We start from the raw sequence: 22,950 nt of genomic DNA, 5'->3' as shown, positions 1-22,950 counted from the left end.
TTTAGGAGATGGAACTCTACAGTAGAGGCCGAATTAGATAAGAAATTGGTTGGATGATCAAAGCTAGAAAGATTTGGTCAACATCTCTATGTCCAGGTGGAAACTGGTGATGAGTGGTGCTCCCCAGGGGTCAGTATTGGGGCCCATTCTGTTTAATATCTTTATTGGTGATTTGGATGAGGAAATTGAGTGCACCCTCAGTAAGTCTGTAGACTACACCAAGCTGGGGAAAAGTGTCAATCTGCCTAAGGGTAGGAAGGCTCTAAAGAGGAATCCGGACAAATTGAATTGATGGGCTGAGGCAATGGGATAAAGTTCAGCAAGACAAGTGTTGAGTCTTGCACTTTGGTCACAACAACCCCACACTACTGACCTGGGGTTCAGTGGCTGGAAGACTATGCAGAGGAAAGGATCTTGGGGTGTTGGTCATTGCTCAGCTGAATATGAGACAGCAGTGTGCTGAGATGGCCAAGAAGACCAATAGCATCCTGGTTTGTATCAGAAATAGTATGGCCTGCAGTATTAGGGAACTGATTATCCTCCAGAACTCAGCACTGGTGAGGCTGCACCTTGAGTACTGCATCCAGTTTTGGGCCTTTTACTACAAGAAAGACATTGAAGCCCAAGTGTCCAGAAAAGGACAACAAAGCTGATGAAAAATTTGGAACATAAGTCTTATGAGGAGCTGAGCAAACTGGGATTTTTTAGTCTGAAGAATAGGAGGCTGCAGGGAAACCTTATCACTCTGCAACTACCTTAAAGGAAGTTGTGGTGAGGTGAGGGTCAGTCTCTTCTCCCTCTTCTTAACTAGCAATAGAACAAGAGGGAATGGGCTCAAGTTGTGCCAGTGGAGGTTCAGGTTGGATATTTGGAAGAAATTCTTTTCATTGGTAAGGCATTGGAACAGGCTGCCCAGGGAGGTGGTGGAGTCACCAGCCCTAGAGATATTAAAGGAAAGGGTAGATACAGTACTTAGGGACATAGTTTAGTGGGCAGTACTGGTGGTAGGTGAACAGTTGGACTAGATGATGTAGAGATCTTTTCTGGCCTTAATAATTCTGATTCTTATGAAGAAATGCTGAGGAGAAGGCACTGGGGAGATCTCACTGCAGCTTTCAAATACCTAAGATGAGGAGGGAAACTAATTTTTTATACAATCTGAGAGTAATAGGACAAGGCAGAACAGTTTTAAACTAAAAGAGAGGAGATTTAAATGAGATATTAGGAGCACATTTTTTACTCTTAGAGTGGTGAGGCACTGGAACAGGCTACTGTTCTGTGAAGTTGTTGTGAGAAGTTGTGGATTCATAGTTCCTGAAGGTGTTCAAGGCCAGGTTGGCTGTGGCCCTGGGCAGCTTGATCTGGTGGGTGACAACTCTGATTATGACAGGAAGTTAAATCTAAATGATCTTTAAGGTCTCTTCCAACCCAAGCCATTAAATGATTCAATGGTTCTGTGAAGTGTGATCTCCACTAGAGTGAAGGGAATGCCAATCACACCCATCACTTCTAAGTAAAATGTTAAATGTCAAAGGGAATTACTATCTGTCCATATTCTTAGTTCCTACCAGCTACATAATGAACTCCTTGCAGCTGTGCCATTGATTATAGTTCCTATACACTTTGCTCTGTTGTTAATAATACCAATATACATAGCTTCATCCCTCCTGTGCTCTCTCTCAGCAGGGGAAGACTTTCTGGTTGCATGGTTTTAGCAATATTTATGACCCTGAAAATAACCAAATCTAGACCACGAGAGAGCTTCTGTGTAAATAATCAATTTTATGTTCAGTATTCCAAACAAAATTTGAAAGAAAACAAAGTTTGGAGATACCTATTTCATTATCATGACACTGAGGTTTTGTTTTGGTCTTACGAGTTATTTTTTAAAAATAACACTAAATAAATTACTGAATTTGAAATAAATATATTCCATTTCTGAGTGAAGAACGCATCATTACATGGTGTAGGTTTTTGAAAAAAAATAGCCTTTTAGAAAATATTTTCTCCATTATTTCTTCTGGATCAAAGCTTCATGCCAGTTTTCTCCCAACTTCACTGAATTTGAAAATTGTCCTAGATCTGCCTCACCCCTCCGTCACACCCTCCCTCCTCCCTTTTTTTTTTTTTTTTTATAATAAGCTTACAATTCATTAAAATGAATGACTCAGTAGGGAGCAAATGTGACTGTCTGTGCCTGGGATTTTGTACAGAGTGAACAAGCTGAAAGGAAACTTATTGTAGTTATTATGCAGAGTTTTACAAATATTCAGTCAGAAGCACTGTAGTTTAGTTTGTAATTACAGATGTTCCTGAAGGCTGATACCAACTATCAATACTCTCACCCAGTAAAAAAGGGCATTGAAAACATCTCCGCAAAATGAGCACGTTCAATAGATTATAATATACTGCAGGGTTTTCAACTTAGTCTAAATAAAGCAATAGAATGTAGGCAGGTTCTTTCATTCAAGCCAGATCATTGCAGTGTTTATGGAATGCACAATTACTCAGCAGTCTTGCTAGAAATCTGATGGGGGTCTACCACTCAGGAATTTCACATGACATTACAATTTTTCTTGAATCTCCCAGGCCCTTTTCTAAGAGTTTGCTTTCATTCTTGAAGAATAATAGCTCTTTCTAGTTAGAGTTATTCTTCACATTTCTGATAAATTGCAAAATGATTTGGCAATTACTCAGAATTAAAGATAGACCTGTCAAACAGATCACTTAGAAGCTGATCAAGAGCAAGTTAAAGCGTCAGGATGTAAAATAGAATTAATTAAAACCAGGAAATGGCTCTAGATTTTTTTTCCCCGTGAATAATAGTGACTGACTAAGCAAAGACACATAGGCAGGAAAAAGCCACAGTACATCAAATGGCTTATATCTCCCATTTTAAATTAATGCTCTGCAATTTAGAGGGCTCAGGGTACTTTAAAAACAAACTGCATCAAGTGTCAGTATCTACATTGTGCATCTCCCACCATGTATCCTAGCTTACCCTTTTAATCTGAGATCATTCAACGGGACTTCTAAACATGTCAAAATCAGGAATTAAACTGCAGTCTTTACAATCTCCAGAAAGGTAAACAGTTTTCCTTCAGCTCTGTGCAGGTTTTGACACTTGATTTTAGGTTAGCCTGGAACATCTTGTAGTCCTGGGCTGGGATCTGAAAGCTGCCACCTTGGTACAGTGTCGTTATTGGCATTCTTGGAAGCCGAGTATCAATGTAATTATTCTTTTGAAGCCAAAGGTGGCCCCCATGGAGACCCTCATGCTGCAGTGGTTTCAGCAGTACATGTTAACTAGATAAATAGAACTAACAGAGCTGTCAATCTGCTACCTTTTGCAGGATCTGCTTTTAGAGAAAAATGTTTTCTTAAACGAACATATTAAGGAATGGACGCATGTGCATGTTTATGTATGTTATGATGCCTTCACTGATTAAATATTCAGGTATTCCTTTGCTCTATTTCTGGGTGCAGATGTAAAGATTTTGATTTTGGAATTAACTTGATCTAAGTCACATCTATAATAATTTTTTAAAAATAATTTAGTGTATACTGCACTGTCTTAGAAAAGGGAAACAGACAACAAGATTGAGACAGCACTGTTAACCCCTGTGTCATCTATTTTCAGGATTTTGGTTACCGAAGCAAAAGGTTAGCTCATATTTCAAGACTGCTGCTCTACTATAATTAAGCTCAAAGACAGTTTTGCCAGGCTTCTTTCCAGTAAAGGCTCCTCAGACTTTTTTTTAATTTGTTTTGGTTTTTTTTTTTATTAACGGTAAGCAGTTTCAGCCACAGCAAATGCAAAAGGTTTTCTCAGGGTGTCATCCTAGCGTGACAGCCACACTACTCCTGTCAAGAGTAAAGAGTTTTCATAGGAGAAGCCTAATTTGGTAAATATAACTCAGCTGATCCTTCAGAACCTACAGCATGATGTTAAAGGAGCAAAAATGTGCAGTACAGTGCCTTTGTGTGACTCAAGATTACTCTCTGCAACTCAAGATTCCTCTCTAAAACACTCAGTTCAGATCATACCAATAGAATGCAGAGTGAAAATAAGATATGTTATTCATTTTCATAGTAAGAATATTCTTCACCTGTAAGCCAGGCAGAATTTTATATTAAAACTCTATCAATCAATAGAAGAACAAACAAATATTTGGATAAAATCTTCATATTGACTAAAAAAAATATGGATGATCTTTGATTTATTTCTCCAAATATCTGCTGGAGCACTATTTTTTTTTTGCAGTGTTTTGAACAAAAACATCAGTATTTGTACAAGTACTGATACCTAACTCTTTGTTAGATTTTCTTGGGTTAAGCTCAGGGAGCAGAAAACTCATGCAATTTAGGTGACAAGGTCTCCTAATTAAGATTGAACTGCCTCATTCCAACAGCTGCAACAGAGAGCTGTTGAACAGTCCAAAGCCTGAAATAAGTTCTTGATGTATGCAGTTAAAAATTTCATGTTTTAATGAATATAACCTATTAACACTGAAACTGGAGAAGAATAACAGTAGTTTGAAACTTGGTTTCTTAACATACCTACTGTGCAGAAAATGAAAAGCTGTTAAAGTTCCAGAAGTTTCCTTCATGAAATCTGTCATCTTTCTCCCACAATAGTATTTTCTATTCACATTTAGAGTGTAATATGTTTTCCCATGGCAGACTATTTTGTAAGTCAGTTCTTCGTTCTTCTAATAGCATTGATATTTGATTTATATTATTTGTCTAGCATAAGTAAATGTGGCAGAAGGCAATTAAAATAAAGTTCTTTAAGTTTACAAGGGTTTCAAGCCTGGAGCATGCTTAATTAAAGTCAATCATGGGAAAAAAGCACTTAGCCCTGCAGCCCTCCACATTTGTCAGACATCTGAATCATGGGAAAGGTTAATTAGAATCAAATGAGGAAAAAGTAAACACTAAAAGTGCTTTCTGGGGTTCATTAAATTAGAATAAGTCAAAATATGTAATATTCATCTTTGTAACAATGACCAACACACATTTCTTTCTCCTCTCCTACAGTCGTAAGTCTTCCCAATGTACTGATTTTGCATAGTTGGAAAGCCCAATTCTTCACTATACCAGGCCTCCACAGCTCCATTTTGATAGTGAAAAGGGAAGTAAATGAAAGTTTTGGTCCTCTTTACATTGACAGAAGAGAGTAAAGGCACTTTTGTATAAGTACTCACTTCAAAAGTAGCACGTTACTTATCTTCTCCTGATTATTTCACAATTCCCTTCTGTCTCTTTGTCCCCTACAAGATGAGGAAGAAGAAATAAACTTTAGAATTCATATAATGATACTTTAAAGAAAATCTGCTTGCTGGAGGTAAAGCCATGCCTTGGATCAACAAAGAATAAAGAAAACCCAGCAAGGCATGTTGATTTTGCCAAACAAATTCAAAATCAGTGAAGAAAATCAGTGAAGGATTCCTGAAGGACAAAAGTGTTTGTTGTTTCCTGATTGCACAAGTCTTCAGTACTGAAAGACCTTCTCAAGTGCCTGTCCCCTTGCAAGGAGACTAGTTGGTGTGCTTGTAGCCCCGGGGTGAGCCAGCATATCAGCCCAGTCAGTGCCTAAAAGATAGAGAGGGAAACAGAGATTGCACTGAATTGCTTGGGAGTAAACTTAAAGCTAGTTTGTTTTAAGAAAGTGATTTTCTGAGTTTCACCCTATGCAGAATAGAGAGGAAAGCACATGCCAGGCAAGGAGGAGCAAAGAGGGAAATGCTATAGGGTATGTGCAGGCCAGATAACCAGAGATTTTCAAACCCACTTGAGACAGGGAGTCTCATTTGCCTTGTTCTTGAGGGAGTAAGCGTGTGTGGAACAGAGCGCAAGAGAAAATTGTTTGGAAACAGGAGAGAGCTGCCCACTGTATGTCTTCAAGAAGGTAAGAAGGTACCCACATTTCTGGGCCTCTCTGAAATAGAAATTCTGAAGGTTTGCAGCCTCCTCCTGTAATTAATGTCTCACCACAGCATTTCATCACAGTCACATCTTTGTCTCCTTTGCATGAATTAGATTCTTACTGAAGCAAAAGCCTTTCAAAATAATCCTACCTGCCAGTTTTATCAGTTCTGGCTGCAGTGATGTGCAAACAAGCAGAATATATAGAATGAATGCAGCTGGAATATAATTTGCTATAAAGCTACTGATTTTCATTTGTATTCATTACAACAAACTTTCTCTGAAACATTAACTAGTCTGTCTTCTAGTTTCCTTTTTATTTCTTAATATCCTCTACATCTTTTTCATCTGCAGTGCTCGTAGTGATGATAAACCAGTCAGAACACCTTCATAAAAAACAGAGAAGTCTTTGTCTCAAACAAGGCCAAATATGACCTCCTTTTACAGAATTTGGCAGATCCACAGATAGAAATGCTGCAAATGTGTCTGTAAGAAAGCAGCAGAAGAAGGAGACTGCACTTCATCAAGCAGAACAATTCAGCCTCCTTCATCAGCCACAGGCAGAGGGAGGGGCTCGTCTTCTGTGCCACAGAGCTGTCATCTGTGTAGAGCGAAATAGGGTCCTGTAGTTTTCACCTCACAGATTATAAAGCCAAAAAACTCCACTGCCAACTGCTCTGGGGTGACACCCTCCACAGTACATGTGGAACTAGAGTGCACTGATTGAGAAAGACATTCAACTTTCACCACAGTATTTCTGCTGATGGAGTACTAAGTTGTTGTAATGCTTAATTTTTTTCATTCTTCCTAAATGTCCAGTCTGACTCCTCCTAATTTTAAAGCTGTATGATCCTCATTCTACCTTCATGTGGTAGACTGGCAATAGCTGCTAGAAACTTTATCATCCCAGTGTGGGTACATGCAACTTTCCATTGCATCATCACTTTTGGGTTAGCATAACTGGAATTAGTATCTGCAGCTTGAAAGATGTAGACATATAATGAGATTAAAGGGGAAGCCACAGATAAAATCATAGAATTTGAAAATCTGTCTTGTTGCCTACAAAGGCAACAATGATCACAGTGATGATTAAGTAGCTTACTTTCTGCCTAGTTCCATGACAGTCTTTCTACATAGCTGTTCTTAATTGTCAGTAAATCCAAACACCATCCTCTTTTCTATGAACTAAGAAATCTCATCCTATTTCTGCATCTTGATCCAATTCTTCTTTATTACCTGGATTCAGAATACCATCTATTATCTCAGTACTCTCATAATGCTTATACTTCAACCCGATTAGGTTAATCAGAGCTTAAGGGTTTGAATTATCTACTTGCAGGGGGTCGGGAAGGAATTTCCAGCTGCTTTTGTTTATTTGTTTTCTCTTTTTTTCTGAAGCATTATCTTGTAGCTTGCAACATCTACACCAAGATATAGAGCATTTACACCAATACTCCAAATGAAATCTGTCATTGTGTCTGCTCATGTACTTGAATTTAATCAGTTGAACAACAACACTCTGTCTCCTTTTTGTGATAATGGAGCATGGTGTTTATTTGTTATATTGTCTCTTTGGTGCACCAGAAGATATGGTTTATCTATTGGAATCATCTGGGTTTACCTGAGTCGATCAGTTTTGTACTGTTGCAGAGGCATTGGTCACAAATTGAACTCTTCCACCCACTTTCTGTAACTCATCTTTTTGGAAATCTGAGTTATCTGGCTTAACTAGGTAAAGTCCTTGGGCTTGATTTATGGAAGAAGAACAACCTTTTGAATATCTTTTGGTTACATAAATCAAACAGTATGAATTAATTGTTCCTGCTGTCCTCAAATTCTGTGTATATCTCTACCTCTCTTCCTGATCTATGCAAATTAAACAACTTTTCTCACACCAATCTCTAGAAAGCATGAATTCAGCCCTCAAAAAAAGATGCAGAAAATTCAAATAAAAGTCTCTGATCACCTTCTTGAATTGTTGACATCAAACTGGGGACAATATTCATATTGTGTTTTCACTGCTACAAGTAGCTGTAAGTTAATGTCTTTTCTGGTAGTTTGCAGTATAAAAACTATTTAAAAAACTCCATTAAACTTTTTCTGGCTGGCAGGTGCCATAAGGGGGAAGGTTTATATAACTTTTGGCAGGGGGAAAAATACAGTTCATTATCTACTCTAAGTCAGTGCCCAAAGAGATGTGGTGTGGAGAAATGCTAAACTTGAAGGGAAAGAGCAAGAAGAAAATGAGAGCACAGACCTACCTGTCAGAAACACTTTCACCAATTAGAAACCAGGGAACAACAGTGTGTTTAATAATGAGAGAAACAGAGAGAGAAATACAACTTGCTGTTAATATATTAAGAACAAAAGTAGTTGGCCTAGCAAGAAACATGCTATAGGAAAGATGTCATAAAGGGTCAAAAAAATCAAGTATTTTTGGGGAAAAGGTATCAATTCATGGAGTTAAACCAAAATGCTAAATGTGGAATGCAGCAAGTTGTAAGATATTAATGGAAAGGTGGTGCAGGGTGTAACAGTATGATGGCAAGATCTGGTGTAGATTCATGTTGGTTCAGAAATGGAAAGACTGGGAAAGCAAATGAAAGAATATATATTTTTTGTACTGCTATAATAATGATAGTCTTTAGACGGTAATAAAAAATAATCAGAAAATGAGTGTTACAGCAATTCTGAACAGTCCTAAAAGTAAAATGAATGAAGGAAATGGGATGGTGTAACATGGTGATTCAATTGAGTGAAAGTTGTTTTCCCAAGGGTTTGATGTCATTTCCTTCAAGGCAGCCTAATTCCTGTAGCATCTCTGAAATCCTGCAGTACAATTACTTTCAGTCTTTCTGAAGAAATGTAATTCTGTGCTTTGGGACATTTTCATTCCTGTGAGTAACGCTTCCAGAAAATGCTGGTTTCAGAAAGAATACAACACCCTTTTATGACGCTTCAGTTCTCCAGCAGCGAGTGTTTACAGAGACCTAACTCCAGTGGCTAATTTCATCCTCTGAAAAAAAAGCCTGCTGAGCTTGAAATACATTCCAAACATTTCAAGTGTTCACAATATTGCACCACAATAAAAAACAAAACAAAACACAAAACTTCTTTGCAGAGTAATAAAATAACAAGTGAAATCATTTACCTGCCAGTGTGCAGCAGAGCATGAGGCTTTCCACAAGACACAAGGAGTTCAGGATCTCTGGAGTTAAGCCCACACCTGTGACATTCACTTGTTTGTGAAGCTTTGGCAAGACAAATTATTCTCCATCTCTCTCCATCTACTGAAGGCAATTCACATCAGGGAACAATTACACATTTAAGTACTGCCACAGCATACTGTACTAAGTAAGTTTAAGATATGGCATTTATTTCCTCCACCCCTGCTCCCTGTGTCATTTTCACTGACATCATGCAGTAGAGAGAAGGGAGCACCATACTTGCTGCGTTGTCACTACTAGTAGAAAGTAGGAGGGACAGACAGGACAATCTGCATTGAGTCTGAACATTTGTGTGTATAATCAATGAAAATTATATAAAGGAATATTATATAATCAAATAATATTAAGATGCTATAATAATGAAATAAGCAAGAGAGTTAGGCACAGCAAGACACAGAGAATAAACAGGATGCTTACCTGTGTCATGGGCTTGCTCAGGAAAGACCAGTGGAGTGGATCTTCCAAAGAGAGAGAGACCCTTCCCCACTGGTAGTCAGCTCTTAAATGGGTCTAGGAGAGGTGGAGCCAGGCTCCACCCCTTCCTGCAGCACAGGTGAATTGCTTTCACCTGTGCTCCCAGGGCTGACTCATTGCTCGCCTCAGGTGATTAATCAGAGGTTCAGGCCGTGACTCAGCAGTTTCCATACATGTGTTATGTCAGGTACTGAAATCAGTAGGAAGCTTGTTTCATGGTTGTAAATGTGGTGCTTTGAACCTCCTTTGACACTACTTGCTCCTGAGGGTGAAGTGTGGCCATGCTCTGCAGCAGTTCAGATCCCGATGTCATCCTACCACCCATAAGAACTAGCTGCCTGTGCCTCTGCGCTCCAGCCCCAGCACTACACTTGCTGTGTGTCTTGGTGAATCCTTTTGCCTTTGGAATTCAAAATACAGGTCCAGAGCTACTGGGAAAAGAAATTTAAACATAAAAGTCTTGTTGACCTCATTCCACATCCAGGGATATCCTGTTGATAGAGAGCATGGCTATCAAACTTGGTAAGATCTTTTCAAACTAACACCATTTAACAGATGCAGTCTTTCTCCATTAAATTTGTTGCCCAGAGAGGTGGTGGATAACCTGCCCCTGGAGACAATCAAGGTCAGGCTGGATAGGGCTCAAAGCAACCTGATCTAGCTGTAGCTGTCCCTCTTTATTGCAGTGAAGTTGGACTACATGGTTTTTAATGGCCTGCTCCAACTCAAACAATTCCACGATTCTATAATTTACAATTAAAACTTTCAGCAAAACACAACGTGTTTTTTTCTCTATTTCCTTTTTTTTTTCTTTTCTTCCTGGCAGACAGGAACACATCCCTTTCCATCCATTTTTATTTCCAGTGATTCCTACAAAGACAAAGGCTTTCCATTTTGACTCCCAATACTAATAAATGTGAGAAAGCATTTAAAAAGATGTAACTGTCAAGCAACAGTTAAGCGCTGAGTTCTTCCTAACCACTGCAAAACATACTGTACTAGTGGCTTTCAAGGATTAAATATGAGACCACTATTGTTTGTACATACATTGGTATAAATGCACCATCAATTACACAAACTGTTAGCTGAAAAGTTAACAATGTCTTATCTCTGTGGTTAATTTATATATAAACAAAAGTAACAAGTTACTGTTTATAATAGCACAGGAGGGATTCTGATGCAATATAAATTATAAAAACAAAGTCTTAGAATTTTCTTCCCAGTCGTATTGCTGTACTAACTCAGAGAACAATTAGTAAAGTGCATCAGGATCAGAAAATTCAAACAATCATCTGCTTTCTTTGGTGTGTTTTTTAATATTTTTTAAAATCTATATAAACTCTCATAACAGACAAATAATGGAATACCAATCAGAAGATATTGTAGTGTAACACCAGCTCTTAAAAAGGAAATTACAGAGCATTTTGTGGAGGTATGATGAATAAGTTGGCTCTGTGACTCTTCCTTCCTCCTGCTTTCATCTGTGTAATTACATTATATCCTAAGTGTACCAGTCACAACAGTCACCCTCAGCTGCTCTGCAGCAGTTTAACCGTAAACTGTTTTGTAGCATTACAGCTTTTTATGAACACTGCTGCATTTGCTATGGGAATGTTATACACCTTCTGTTAATTTGTCAAGATCTTTAAAAGGTCTTCTTTTTAAAGAGTAGTACAAACATTGAAGAGCTTATATGAATCAAAACATACCATAACCTATTATCACAGGTAGCAAAGGACATATTTTGAAAGACTTCCTAGAGAAAAAGATCAAGCTACTACCTCAATATGTCTGTACAGTGCAGTAAAGAATACTTTAATTTTGTGACATGATTTAATGTTTCACAGCAAAGTCTTTTAAATTTGTTTAAGGTACATGTTTCAAAATAAACAAAATAAACATCTATTTAATCTGTTTATTGAAAGACAAGTACTAACTTAATGAGAGGCTCTGGATCATAAGAATAGCTTCAAGTCCAAGCCATAAAAGTATCTCTTAGTTCCCTTAGAGGAACATAATCACCTCCATTTTCACACAGAATGGTATTGCAGCAACTGATGCTAGAAAATACTTTGACATGCTGGTGTGTGTTTCACTGGCAGATGAGGTTTGGAACACTAAAGAAGAAAACAAAGTGATATCTCATGCATAAAGCAGCATTAAAAAAAAAAAAAAAAAGCAAACCACGACCAACCAATCAAAGGAAAAGAAGGGAAAGAAAGGTGTAAGAAAGGGAGGCAGGAAGAAAGAAAAAAAGGAGAGGAGAGGAGAGGAGAGGAGAGGAGAGGAGAGGAGAGGAGAGGAGAGGAGAGGAGAGGAGAGGAGAGGAGAGGAGAGGAGAGGAGAGGAGAGGAGAGGAGAGGAGAGGAGAGGAGAGGAGAGGAGAGGAGAGAAAGACCTATTAGACAAATAATTTGCTCTAAACCCCTAAATTCAGTAGTAATAGATATTTAACAGACCACATACCATGCGGAAGAAGCTCTCAATTTGCTACTTGCTGGACCCTTTCTTCCTTTGATGTAACATCTAAGTGATGGACCTTGTAGTTTAGATTTGAATTTGCCTCTACAGGTGTTTTACTCTGCAGTTCTCCTAACATTCAAAAGAAAGCAAAGAATTGTCTTACATGGGCAGAGTGAACATAAAATCACGCTTGTGCAGACTGTCAGATTGTTGTTGAAACAAACCCTGCAGCCCTGAGCCCTGTCCCAGACAGAAGTCTCATGAAGAGCTTCCTTGGAAAGAATCCTCCAGCACTGTTGCTATGTCTAACAGATGTGCCAGTGTCAACACAGCAACAGGAGAGGAGGTTTCCATAGTGATTGCAAACTTTGCTCTTGGTTCTCCATTCTGCAGTGCCAGTAAGTGGTCACTGAATTACTTTGTGTCAACACAACAGGCGTATGTCTTTCACAAGCAGGAGTCTATGAATATAGGCATAGAAGGAAAACGACACCTGCAACACATCCTGACTGCCTGTAGTCTTCACATGGAAGATAAAATTTTATCTTCCATCTTTTTCTCAATATACTGCTATTTTAAAAGTCACTAATTCCAGCTTGTTGATTTTTTCAGGCTTGTAATGACACCCAGCACTTTCAAAATTTGAAAAATAAGGTGACGTTAATGCTAAGTGGCATGTAAAGCAGCAAAAGAATATTGTATTGAAAACCTAAGTACCACTGTGTATTTAGATAACAATAGTGCAATTAGCCAGAAGCTGTTACTGCAATATTTTGCTAGCTATTACAAGATATTGCAGTATCATTGCCTTTGTGTGGTTAGTGAATCTCAGTCCAGCACGCATTTATTTTCCTGTAATGCTCACTAATTGCTATCAGCTGTGGCTTGATCTTTAAACTCTGCTATCTACCTCCTTATCCTTAATCTCCTTCTCTTCTGTAATATATACACACATTGTTATAAGTATGATATTTCAAAGACCCATACCAAATGGGTTAAGTCAGGGTCATGCACAAAGACAGGAGTTGAAAGAATATTCCACAGTGAATAATGTACTCATCCTAATGTATAGCATAGATGCTATAGCAAAAATTATAAACCATGGCAAGAATGGTACAGGATGGCAAAATACAGACAGGATATAAATAATAATAGAGACTGTTCATTTACATTTCACAAAAAATATTCATTATATGAAGCTGAAAATTTCTGTGGTGTTTCTTAATTTTATTGGAATTGATAGGAAAAATGGATGGCTTTCAACCTCTTGAGCATTTGAGGACAATGTTCAGGTTTAAATTTCCAGGATGAATGCTATCATCATCTTTGCTCTGAAGATCATTGCGTCTTGTATTTTGTTCCCACCATTTTGTATTTGCTATAAAATTGTATCAGGATTTTGAATTTTTGATCAGTTTAGGGGTCAGAGGAAAGCGTGATTTTTAAATTTTGGGAGGCTTTAAGCAGGTGGTAGAGTTCCTCGTTCTGGCACAAATTACAGAAGGTCTTCAGATGTCCCCAGCAGAGTCAGGCAATGTGGTGGTTTAGTCACTGCAGGGAACAGCATCTTGAGAGCAGCTTTCTTGATGTCTGAGCGCAAAGTGGCTGCTTACGGTGCTGTTGTCTCCAAATCCCAATCTTGGCCACAAACACAAAAGGACCTCTAAAGTTAATGTAAATCATTTCTGAAGGATGGCCCTAGGAACTGTGTACTCTCAGATTTATCTCTTTCCTGGGATTTACCAGCAATGTAGAGTACAAGTGCCAAAATATCCTCAGGAGATCCCGTGGAAAGCCAAGCAGGAACTCCTCTCCGATTCAGAGTTAGCCATCACAGTGCTAGCAGCAGCCAGCACCTCCTACAGTGCAACCTGCCAGCTCTGAAGAGCTCCGGAATGTACTTGAGAGTCTACTGCCCACTTCCCTACCTGGGCAGATGGTGAACTGACTTTGAAGGCCCTCAAAGTGCACTGAGGAAGATACTCAGTGAGACTGAATGTCACCTAAGTTAGAAAGAAACTAGGCAAAGTATTCCTAGTCATGAACCACAGACAGCACAAGTTCCTTTAGTGTTGCTTTTTATTTCTGTTTTAAGTGAAGATATTTGCACTCAAAAACCAGGCAGTTTCACTACGAGTTGGGCAATCAGCTTCTGGAAGAAAAGAGGAAGAAAAAATCCACCAAAACTAAATGGATTTGTGGTCAATAGAATAGCTTCAAGCAGTTTTCTGTGGCTCAGGAAAGAAACAAAAATAGCATTGCAGTCCTAGAGTGTAAGGTAAGGTATTTTCCAGAGCAACAGAGAAGTATTGATGCTTCTGTGCAAGATTCTGGTGAACTTTTTTTCATGCCAGACCTTATTCACCTTTAAGAAGTATTTCCTATATCTGGTGCAAATGCAGAGTGTCTGTAAAGATAGAAAGGGGGAAAAAAAGACTGTCCTACATAGGAGAATAGAAGTGCTTAGCTTTTTTTACCTAACGAAATGAAGGCTGAGAGGAGATACTATTAAAGTCTATAAATATATCAGGAGGTAAACATAAAGGAGAGAGGAGAGGTCACTGTTGACAAAATATATATATAGGGCTTTAAATTGGCTATGAAATTTAGTCTGGAAATAGTAAGAATCAGTACAAAGCAAAGCAAAAAAACAGAGAACGTACTTCAGTTGATCTGGCCAATATTTTTCCCCTTAAATGAAAAGCCCATAACAAGCCGTGTGGCAGCTCTCGGTGCTATCAGGTGAGAGCACCCAGCTGCTACACAAACTTTCCCTCTGCAATCCGGTGACACCTTTTCCTCTAAAAGGCAGATTTGGTCTGCTCTTAGTGTCAAGCTGCTGAATGAAATATGTTCACCTGGAATTGGGTTGAGGTTACAAATCAGTTATCTTGTTCAGTACTCGTTTACATGAATGACACGTGCGTGGGAATTACCATCCTAGCAACGGGTCTGGTGTTGTAACCTGGTGAGTAACGCTGCCTCTCCTCAATTACAATCAAGTACAGCTGGAGTCCTTTTGATTTTGTCCTTTGATTGAGTAATCACATGTTTTGGTTAGCAGTCTAGTGTTATTTTCTTTAAATGCTCTAACTTCCTCCGAGTAGCTCTTTTTTTACTTTTTATTTCTAATAATAATACACGATGAAAATATACCAGCAATGTGGCAAAGAAGCTGTTTACTTATTTGCAGCATTCACATTTGCCTTATATAAAAATCACTTAGCATTGCTGGCAACTTCATTTTGCACTAAAGACCAATATTGTTCTAAGCTTTAACTCGGCTGACATTTATTGTGTTGTCTGATGTTAATGGCAAAGCCAAGGATAAATTAATTAGTGGAACTATGTAACCAATTCATCATGCACTAACTTATTCAATTTCATTAAAGATTTACTGACTCATTTAGGGGACCTTATTCTTTATAATAGTGGTATAAAAGGCCAAATCTAAAGGATTAATTTATAAAGACATTTACAAATATTCCAGAACTGTATTGATTTTTTAAAAAAGAAGAACAGAAGCAAAAACCACCCAAATCTATAAACCAAGATCTATTTACTGCTGCCAAAGCTTGCAATTCATTTGGGAAAAAGATGACAGTGCCTTGAGATCAGATTTCTGCAAAATTGATAATACAAATACAGTGTGACCTTTTTAATATTTCAGTTTTAAAAAAAAAAAAAAAGAGGAAGAGCTGGAGCAGACCATATTGCTGGAGTGGGGCTGCCATTGGTCCTTCCCTATCCTTCATAGCACCGGGCATATATGCGGCATGTGCTGCAGAACCATGTTGGGCTCCCAGCACACATTACTCTATGCAGGAGGTTTGCAGAGATATCACTTGCTCACCCATCTGTGTTGCTCTCTCCTGCAAATCCAGTCCCATGAACAGGATAGAAAAAAAGGATTTGGGGGTGTTAGTTGGCACCTGGCTGATCATGAGCCAGCCGTGTGCCCAGGTAGCCAAGAAGGCCAACAGTGTCCTGGAATGCATCGGAAATAGTGCAGTCAGCAGGACTAGAGATGTGATCATCTCCTTGTAATTGGCACTATTGAGGACACATCTCAAGTACTACGTTCAGTTTTGGGCCTCTCACTACAAGAAATATGTTTAGGCCATGGAGCGTGTCCAGAGAAGGGCAACAAAGCCATGAAGTGTTTGGAGAACAAGTCTTATGAGGAGCAGCTGAGGGAACTGGGATTGTTCATTCTGGAGTAGAAGATGCTTAGGGGAGACCTTATTGCTCTATACAACTGAAAGGAGGTTGTGGTGAGCTGGAGGTTGGCTTCCTCTCCCAGGTAACTAGAGATAGGAGAGGGAATGGTCTCAGGTTGCAGCAGGGGCGATTTGGGTTGGATATTAGGAGAAATTTCTTCTCAGAAAAAGCTTCAAGGCACTGGAACAGGCTGCCCAGAGATGTGATGGAGTCACTGCCCCTGGAGGTATTCAAGAAACATCTTTCTCTCCAAGGTATATAGAGGCATTGTAAGATCTTATGGTGAGGTAGATGCATTATTGCAAACTGTTGTAGTATTATTTTGCAGCACACTTACACTTAGCAGACTAGGTTAGGTGTGATAGAAACATTGACAAATTCCTGCTAAATGTAAAACTGTCTTGTTAAACTTTTTCAGGCTGCCAAAAGATGTTACGAAAAACAGCCAGGACAACTGCCATAACCTGCACTTAAGAGCTTTTTATACAAACAGAATTAAGCATACTGATAATTTCAGTATGTGTATGAAACAATGATGTTTCTTGGGGAAACAGGGCTAAGAAATCTCTGCATACCAGGATATATGGCAGCAAGAAGATGATGCAGTTTTCCCTGAAGTCTTGGACTTCCCTGCAGTCTTGCAGGAGCTCGTAATAGTGAACTGAGTTTAAAGTTCTTCAAATTTGCCATAATTCACCAGAAATATTTCAGAGATGGGACACACAATACTGGAGACAAACAAAATATTCTTTTTCTATTTTGAGAGCAGTGACTTCCTCAGTCAGAGGATGAATTCAGGAACGGCATTTGAACACATCTGAAATCCAAGAATGGCTGAGGTTGGCAGAGTCCTCTGGGTCCCTCTGGTGCAAGCCCTACTCCAGCAGAGACTCTTAGAGCATGGTGTCCAAGTCCATGTCCCAGCTGCTTCTGATGAGCATCAAGGACGAGAGTCCCCAGTGTGTCTGGGGAAACTATGCCAGTGCTCTGTCACCTGCACAGTGCAGAAGGGCTTCCTGATGTTCAGAGTGAGCTTCCTGTATTCCAGTCTGTGCCCATTGCCTCTTGTCCTGGTACTGAGCACCACTGAAGAGACCCTGTCTCTGTCCTCTTTGTACCCTCACTTCATTTATTTATGGGCACTGACGAGATTTCCCAGAGCCTCCTCTTCTCTAGGCTGAACAGTCCAGGCTCTCTCAGCCTCTCCTCATAGGAAAGCTGCTCCAGGCCCTTCATCATCTTGGTGGCTCTTGGCTGAATTCACTCCACTATACTCTTGTACTGGGGAGCTTGGAACTCCAGATGCAGTCTCACCAGTGCTGAGTAGAGTGAAAGGATCATCTCTCTTGATCTGCAGGAGTTACTTAGCCTTTTACAGCCAAGAATAAGCAGCAAGGACACACTGCTGACTCACATTCAACTTGGTGTTCAACAGGACCCCCAGGAATTTTTCTGCACAGCTGTTTCCCAGAACTGTACTCTTGGGGTACACCACTAATTACTAGCTCCAACTAGCCTTTACATCACTGTTCACCACCCTCTGGGCATGGTTGTTCAGCCAAATGGGTCTAAGGGATGAATGGGCTTTGACTGTAATAACAGGCTGTTAGCTTCCCAGAGAATAGCTTTGAAAAGACAGCTTCACCTACTCACAGTTAAGATGTAGTAGCTGAATGCAGCTCAGTGAGTGCAAAGAAGTAAGCAGCTTGTTGAAGGAAAAACATAATGTGCTACCCTCCAAAAGAAACAGATCATACCATTCAGTTTTGAGATTTGCTGGAATACATTTTGGCAGACTCTTTGTTACTATTATACATGCCTCTAAAAACATTACATAAACCTCTATGAAAGTTTTAGTTAAAAAACAATCAAAAACAAGAACAATAACAAATAAAACAATTTGATGTCCTACATTGCTGCTGTATTACCTTCTTTCTCCCAAATGCATCTTTGTGTCTTCTTTCCAAAAGTTATGTTAAATATTGATTATCATGAAGTTGCTGTTCACTTGAACTTGCAGATAATAAAACTAAAAGTCATTATGAATTTCTGCCATATAGTGGTAATACTTCACATTTCCAAAGTAACTATCATACCAGTAACATCTACTATGACTCCCATCCTTTTTTCTACAAAGATAAGTTATGCAGAAAGACGGTAGATCTTATGGAGTGAATAAAGATAGTCTATGCTCATCATATTCTAATACTCCACTCTTTGCTTTGAAAATCCAAGCAATTCTATTATCCGTTCTTGGAATGCATCTCCTAGTTAGGATATTTGCAACTTGCATGAAGAAAAATTGTTTGTAAAGTCAACAGTTAAAAATGTCAGGCTTTACAATATAATTTTGAAATGTTGTGAAGTATTTGTCAAATGTTCTTTAAAATTTATATGTGTCTGGTCTGTTGCTTGCCAGACTGTGGAGTAAAAAGAGGACATAAATAGTTTAAGAGAAGATTTCTGGCCCTCTAAAAGGTGAGACAGAAGCCTTTTATTTATTCCTTAGAAAAGAGCTTTGTGACAAGTACCAAATGAGACAACATGATTCAAGCAGTGAAGATTCTGGCTGGATAGAAAAACTTAATCTATGCTTTTTAGAGCACTGGAGACCTCATTCTCCACTGACTGTAAAGACAGCCCTGTAAACCAAATTACAGGTGTTTTTTTCATGGATCATGTATTTAAATTGTCCTTTATAGGCAGAGGATACTTTGTTAACTTAAGCTTGGAGAAAAGGAGGCTGAGGGCTGATCTCCCTGCTCTCTACAATGTCCCAAGGAGGGGAAGTAAAGAGGTAGGTGCTAGTCTCCCTGTATCTAGTGATAGCACGGGTTGAAATAGATCAAACATCCACCAGTGAATGCTTTAGTGACAGAGCTGTTAGACATGGAATAGGCCTCTCAGAAAAGCTGTCAATGTCCTGTGACTGTCGATATTTAAGAGGCATTTGAATAATGCTCTTAAATGATATATCTCAACTTTGAGTCAGTCCCTAAGTAGCTGGAGAGTTGGACTCAATGATCTTTCTAGGTTGCTTTCAAATGACACTGAAGTTTTCTGTCCTATCCTATCCTATCCTATCCTATCCGCTTCTATTCTGCTCTGCTCTACACTTTGTTACCCATTGAAGTGGGGAACTGGTCTGTTGTGAATATTAGAGTTACTTTTGCAACAAGCTAGTAAGGATGAATGTGATTCATTTTGGTGTGGTCTTTCTTTCCTTCTCTGTGCTGTGTCTACCGAGTGCTTTTACCTGTCAGGTTACTCTCTTTCCAGGAAAGAGCACTGAAAAATGCAAATATTCTTATCCCTCAGAAGAGTGCTTAAGCCTTTGCAAAGCAGGACCATCCTCAGGGATGGGCATATGCCCTTTTATGCCCCGTGCTTCCTTCTAAATCTATCAGGGTTTAGAACATTTGGTAGATATCTAGGGGTCCTGGTTGATGAAAAACTTAACATGAGCCAGCAGTGTGCACTTGCAGCCCAGAAGCACAACTGTATCCTGGGCTGCATCAAAAGAGAGATGGCCATTAGGAAGGGGGAGATGATTGTACCCTTCTACTCTGCTCATGGGAGGCCCCATCTGGGGTACTGCATCCAGACCTGGGGCCTACAGCACAAGAAGGACTTGGAGAAGAGGACCATGAAGATGATCAGCGGGCTGGAGCACCTCTTCTACAAAAACAGAATGAAGGTACTAGGCTTGTTCAGTCTGGGGTGGATCTCATTGTGGCCTTCAAATACTTAAAGGCAGCTTATAAACAGGAAGGAAATCATATATATGTATATATGTATATTATGGGTAGATGGTAGTAGGACAAAGGGGAATGGTTTTAAACTAAAAGAGAGGAGATTTAGATTATATGTCAGGAGGACATTTTTCACTGAGAGGGTGGTAAGATGCTGAAAAAGATTGTCCAGATAAGTCATGAATGCCTGGAAATGTTCAAGGCCAGGGAAGCCTGACTGAGTGAGTGGCAACCTGCCCATGGCAGAGGGGTTGGAACTGGATGATCTTTGACGTCCCTTCCAACTCAAGCCATTCTATGATTCTATGATGATACCTGTAATCGGGTTTATGCCAGGCATATGTTGACTGGAAATAAACTGAAAACACTTAGTTATTCCACATCTTTATATTTTGCCATTAAAATTAATGAATAGAGCCAGGTAGAATGAACAGAAATATATGAATTTATGTGAGGGAAAAAAATGTCATCAGATTGTTATTAATCTATTACATTTGTTTTTGTTTATCAATACACAAAGTGGTTGGGGACTGACCTGTTGGAGAGCAGTGTAGGAGAAAGAGACTTGGGGGTCCCAGCGAACAGTGGGCTGACCATGAGCCAGCCCTGTGCCCTTGTGGCCAAGAAGACCAATGGCATCCTGGGGCACACTAGAAGGGCCGTGGTTAGCAGGTCGAAAGAGGTTCTCCTTCCCTTCTACTCTGCCCTGGTGACCGCAACTGGAGTATTGTGTCCAGTTCTGGGACCCTCCGTTCACAAGAAGGACAGGGAACTGCTTGAGAGAGTCCTGTGCAGAACCACAAAGATGATGAAGGGACTGGAGCATCTCCCTTATGAGGAAATGCTGAGGGAGCTGGGTCTCTTTAGCTTGGATGAGACTGAGAGGTGACCTCATTAACGTTTATAAATACGTAAAGGATATGTGTCAGGAGGATGGAGTCAGGCTTTTCTCAGTGACATGCAGTGATAGGACAAAGGGCAATGGATGCAAGCTGGAACACAGGAGGTTACACAGAAATATGAGAAAAAACTTCTTTACGGTGGGGCGACAGAACGCTGGCACAGGCTGCCCAGAGAGGCTGGGGGGACTCCTTCTCTGGAGACATTCAAAACCTGTGTGGATGCGTTCCTGTATGACCTAATCTAGGTGTTCCTGCTAAGGTAGGGGGATTGGACTAGATGATCATACGAGGTTCCTTCCAATCCCCAACATTCGGTGATTCCATGATTCTGTAACTGGTGTGGAGAAGAGATAGCAGCTATTAAAATGAAGACTCGGTAAAAAAATACTCTTTTCACATCTTAGCCAGGATTCTGGCATTTAATTTATTTAAATAAATAATGCATTTTTTAGCTCATCATTTCTGTTTTTTTTTTCTTTTCCTTTCTCTTCTCTTCCTCTTCTCTTCCTCCTCTCTCCCTCTTCTCTCCTCCTCTCTCTCTCCTCTTCCTCTTCCTCTTCCTCTTCCTCTTCCTCTTCCTCTTCCTCTTCCTCTTCCTCTTCCTCTTCCTCTTCCTCTTCCTCTTCCTCTTCCTCTTCCTCTTCCTCTTCCTCTTCCTCTTCCTCTTCCTCTTCCTCTTTCTTTTCTCTCCTCTTCCTCTCCTCTTCCTCTTCTCTCCTCCTCTCTCTCCTCTGCTCTCCTCTTCCTCTTCTCTCCTCTTCCTCTCCTCTCCCCCTTCCTCTTCTCTCCTCTTCCTCTCCTCTCCCCCTTCCTCTTCTCTCCTCTTCCTCTCCTCTTCCTCTTCTCTCCCCCTCTTCCTCTTCCTCTTCTCTCCTCTTCCTCCTCTCCCACTCCTCTTCCTCTTCTCTCCCCCTCTCTCTCTCCTCTGCTCTCCTCTCCTCTTCCTCTTCCTCCTCTCCTCTTCCTCTCCTCTTCCTCTTCCTCTTCTCCTCTTCCTCTCCTCTTCCTCTTCTCTCCATTTCTCTCTCTTCTCTCCTCTTCTCTTCCTTTTCCCTTCTGTCCTCTTCCTCTTCCTTTTCTCTCCTCTTCTCTCCTCTTCCTCTTCTCTCCTCTTCCTCTTCTCTCTTCTTCCTCTTCCTCTTCCTCTTCCTCTTCCTCTTCCTCTTCCTCTTCCTCTTTCTCTCCTCTTCTCTCCTCCTCTCCCTTCCCCTCTCCTTTTAAATTTCCCCTTTTCATTCCCTTTCTCATTCCTTTTCCCTCCCCTTCTTCTCCTCTCCTCTCCTCTCCTCTCCTCTCCTCTCCTCTCCTCTCCTCTCCTCTCCTCTCCTCTCCTCTCCTCTCCTCTCCTCTCCTCTCCTCTCCTCTCCTCTCCTCTCCTCTCCTCTCCTCTCCTCTCCTCTCCTCTCCTCTCCTCTCCTCTCCTCTCCTCTCCTCTCCTCTCCTCTCCTCCCTTTCCTCTTCCCTTCCCTTCCCCTCTTCCCTTCCCCTCCCCTCTTCCCTTCCCCTCCCGTCTTCCTTCCTCTCTTTTTCCTTCCCTCCTGCCTTTCCTTCTTCCCCCTCCCTCCCTCTCCCCTCTCTCCCTCCCCCTCCTTGTCCCTTCCCCTCCCCTCCTCTCAGATTTCCCTTTTTCACTCCCTTTTTCATTCCCATTTCCCTTACCTCTCATTCCCCCCCCCCGCTTTCCCAGCCCCTTTTCCTCTCCTCTCCCCTTCTCTCCCCTCTTCTCCCATCCTCTCCCCCCATGTCCGTTCCCCTCCCCTCCTCTTCTTTCCTCCCTTTTCCTTTTCCTTTTCTTTCCTTTTCCTTTTCTTTCCCTTCCCTTTTCTTTCCCTTCCCTTTTCTTTCCCTTCCCTTCCCTTCCCTTCCCTTTTCTTTTCCTTTCCTTCCCTTTTCTTTCCCTTCCCTTCACTTCCCTTTTACTTCCCTTCCCTTCCCTTCCTTTTCCCTTCCCTTCCCTTCCTTTTCCTTTCCCTTCCTTTTCCC

At 40.4% G+C, this 22,950-nt stretch overlaps 1 long non-coding RNA gene across 4 annotated transcripts in view; it reads right to left on the bottom strand.

Moving 5' to 3' along the window:
- LOC116226518 (uncharacterized) overlaps positions 1 to 12,402 on the bottom strand; it is a 31,986-nt gene extending 19,584 nt beyond the window's left edge. For 3 of the 4 annotated variants that reach the window (XR_004166333.2, XR_016465121.1, XR_016465122.1), the window contains exons 1-4: positions 12,317 to 12,402; positions 12,096 to 12,221; positions 9,080 to 9,218; positions 5,208 to 5,273 (exon numbers count right to left, since the gene is read on the bottom strand). This is a non-coding gene — a long non-coding RNA (uncharacterized LOC116226518). The remainder of the gene's footprint in view (positions 1 to 5,207; positions 5,274 to 9,079; positions 9,219 to 12,095; positions 12,222 to 12,316) is intronic. The other variant, XR_016465120.1, reaches the window with a different exon arrangement.
- Positions 12,403 to 22,950: the final 10,548 nt, after the last annotated feature.

This window comes from Phasianus colchicus, chromosome 3 (assembly GCF_987193195.1).
Source record: "Phasianus colchicus chromosome 3, bPhaCol1.hap1.1, whole genome shotgun sequence".
Lineage (NCBI taxonomy): Eukaryota > Metazoa > Chordata > Aves > Galliformes > Phasianidae > Phasianus > Phasianus colchicus.
The sequence above is the reverse complement of the archived record's forward strand: the minus strand, read 5'-3'. Positions and strand labels throughout refer to the sequence as shown.